Source organism: Octodon degus, unplaced genomic scaffold (genome assembly GCF_000260255.1).
Source record: "Octodon degus isolate 3935 unplaced genomic scaffold, OctDeg1.0 scaffold00196, whole genome shotgun sequence".
Classification (NCBI taxonomy): domain Eukaryota; kingdom Metazoa; phylum Chordata; class Mammalia; order Rodentia; family Octodontidae; genus Octodon; species Octodon degus.
The window spans coordinates 3,331,540-3,334,599 of record NW_004524772.1 but is presented as its reverse complement, the minus strand read 5'-3'; the positions used below and the strand labels follow the sequence as shown (position 1 = coordinate 3,334,599).

Genomic DNA, 3,060 nt, shown 5'->3' with positions numbered 1-3,060 from the left:
CTTATTCTACTGAGCTATCTTCCCAGGCCCAGTTTCAGCTATTTAAAATCATGTCTAGAAGCCTTCAGAAGAGGCATCCAATTTCCAATAGGAAAGATCTATCTTCATATATAGCAGTACCTTTCTTATCAAAAACACATACCAATACTTCCAGCAGATGCCCAAAATGGTAGATATTACTAAAGTCACACATAACGTATTTTCTTTTCTGTGTATACATACCTATGATAAAAGAGACTTTATAAATTAGCCATAGTAAGATATTAACAATAAATAATAATAAATTAGAGCAGTTGTGACAGAATAGCATGATAAATGATGAAAAGAGCTATAAGAGTCAAACTAATGCAAAGGAATAGCTAAATAAATGTGGGTTCCCTTCCCCATCCTGGAACTATGATATGGGGTTTTCCTCCCAGCAATTAAAGAGCAGCAAGGTTCAACCAAAATCTTAACATTTTTTTGGTCCTAATGTTGTAAGCTTGTTTTACTTATTTGAACATAATCTAAAAACAACGTTTATTTTTATTTTTTTCAGTTTTTACAAACATTGTTTATTTTAATGAAGCTGGTACACACATGTCCATTTGAACCCCATATCCCAGACCAAAAAGCACAAACAAAATCAAAAGGAGCAGTGTTCTGTTATACATACATCTGTGTGAATAACTTTATTAATTTTGAATGAAAATTAACTTTTCTGGGATCTTCTGATGAGATTTTTTAAAATCTTAAAACTGTTTTCTCTTCAGTGAAGCTACCCTTGGAGTTGATCAATCTCTCACCATGTCTGTCATCTGGACACGAAAGCTCATCTTCCTCTTCTTTTTGGTCCAGACCCTCAGATTTTAAGCTTCAAGTTAAGGAAAGGTCATTTTTCCACAGTTTGGATCTCTGAAAAAAATCCACCTCCCACTGAAATTTATAGTCCAGGAGTGAAACAATCACAAGCTCAAACTTCAGGGCCAGCTGAAAAGCCATGAACTTCAGGGCCACCAAGAACAATTGCATGACACGACTTTATGATGACAAGCCTGAAAATGCACAGTCCTGAAATCTGCGGCCTCTCTGTGCACACAGGTAATTTTTAAAAAGCAGAAGACAATGTGAGGAAAACTGAGGTTTGATCACCAAAAAATCAGCACGATGAAAACCATGAATAATGAGCACTAGAATTCAAATTACTGAATGTTTTAAAGAGATGGGATGCCAGTTTTCATTTTCATTTTGAACACCACATTACAAAAGAACTATTTTTAAAAAAATAAAAAAGGATTGAGGGAAAAGAAAAAGAATAAAAAGAATATCTAAACCTTTGAATGACCCCCCGTTTGTTCCTGATAAACTTCAATCACATCTTCTTCCTCCATTCCCAATTCTTTTGGAGTATGATTATCAGCAATTCTCTGACCTTCAAAGAGAAACCTGAGTGAATTCATTGGAATGCCCTGTTTTTGACAGTATGATTCTTTGAGTTTCTTGAGATGTGTTCTCATTTTCACTTTGAAATGAGTCTCACTGCTATCCTGTCCAATGACTTGAGTTTAATGTATTCGCCTTCCTTCTTATCCGCCAAGTCCTCAGTTGAAGGTTTTTGCCTCCTGATCAGACATGGCGATGGTGGCTTCCCCTGGGTCTCTGCACAGCAGCAGCATCCGGGCTGCAAAAACCTCTCTTGCTCTCGCGTTTACAATCCCATCTACCAACCTCACAGCACAACACTCTAAAAGCAATATTTATGAAGGTAATTCATAGCCTATAAGACATAGGACAAATGTATGCATTTTTATTGAAGATTATTAGATGATGGCTCAGAAGATCATTAACCTAAAATCTGCATCACTTAACTAAAGACTCATGGCAGTCCAGACATGAAAAATCAATTTTATTTTAATGTACATAAAATATTTAAAAACTGAAGGCAGTCAGTTAAATACTATCCATTTCTAGGAATTAAACCCAGATCCTTTGTACTCAGCAGTATCTCCAGCCTTCTTTTATTTTTTGTTTTGAGATAGGGTGTTGCTAAATTGCCAAGTATGGGCTAAAATTTATGATCCCTGAGATTATATGTGTGCACTGCTGTGCCTGACTAAATAAATTTTTCATGCAAAAAAAGCATAAATGGTTTTAGGAAATTATTTCTTTAAGGCAAATGATCTTGCAATTATTGGCTACATGCTCTGAAGAAATTCAAGTGGTACTGATAGTAGAATAAGAGATATTTTATCCCAAAAGAAAATATTTCCCCCAGCCCAGGTGAGCATGGGTAAGACCCTTTTCTCCCCCTTGGAACTCCCCCTACCACTCCACAGCACCGCCCCCACTCCACTCACCCAGTAGTAATTTCTGTGGCATTCCTGGAACCCCCAGATCCAGTCTTAGCCCAGGCCAAGTGAGTGTGTGGGAGAGGTGCCTCTCCCCCCTACTCCACCTTGTCCCCTCCAGACTCAGCTCAGGCCTGGCATACAGGCCTGGGGTGAAACCCTGCAGCTGCAAGCCCTGCAGAGAGTGTAGGGAACAGAACCACAAAGCTAGTCCAAGAGCAGAACATGTTGCAAGAGGGGCACAACAGGTTCAGCCCCAAGGGTAGCAGCAGGAAAGAGCTGAGCAGAGCAGCCAGACACAAGCCAGGCACAACTGGATAAATCCAAACTTTGTAGATCTACACCTGAACTTCAGTAGGTGCTAAGGTTATAACTGTAACAAAGATCTACAACAAAGGACTGAAGACAGTGCTACACAAAATGACAATGAGAAGGAGCAAAATGCAATTTCAGACCCCAAGCCTACCCAAAACAAGTGCAGAGGAAACTAACACAGAACAAACTGGGAATCACACAGCTGAAATCAAGGAATCAACAGCTTCTGAAATAAAGAAACAGCTGCAGAAAGGTATAGAGGAACTCAGATTGGAAATGCAAAAAGAAATCCCTGAATTAATAACATCTGCAGTAAAGAATCAAATGCAGAAACATATGGAGAAAACCCAATGCCCACCCAGAACAAGTGTAGAGGACAGCAGCTCAGCACAAATGTATGAATTAATAGCGTCAATAG

At 38.8% G+C, this 3,060-nt stretch overlaps 1 protein-coding gene and 1 pseudogene across 2 annotated transcripts in view; both read right to left on the bottom strand.

Moving 5' to 3' along the window:
- The window catches only part of Prss12 (serine protease 12), an 81,369-nt gene that overhangs the window by 45,881 nt on the left and 32,428 nt on the right, over nucleotides 1-3,060 (bottom strand). The gene's annotated exons all lie outside the window — the stretch shown is intronic.
- On the bottom strand, nucleotides 1,176-1,613 carry LOC105743965 (annotated as a pseudogene).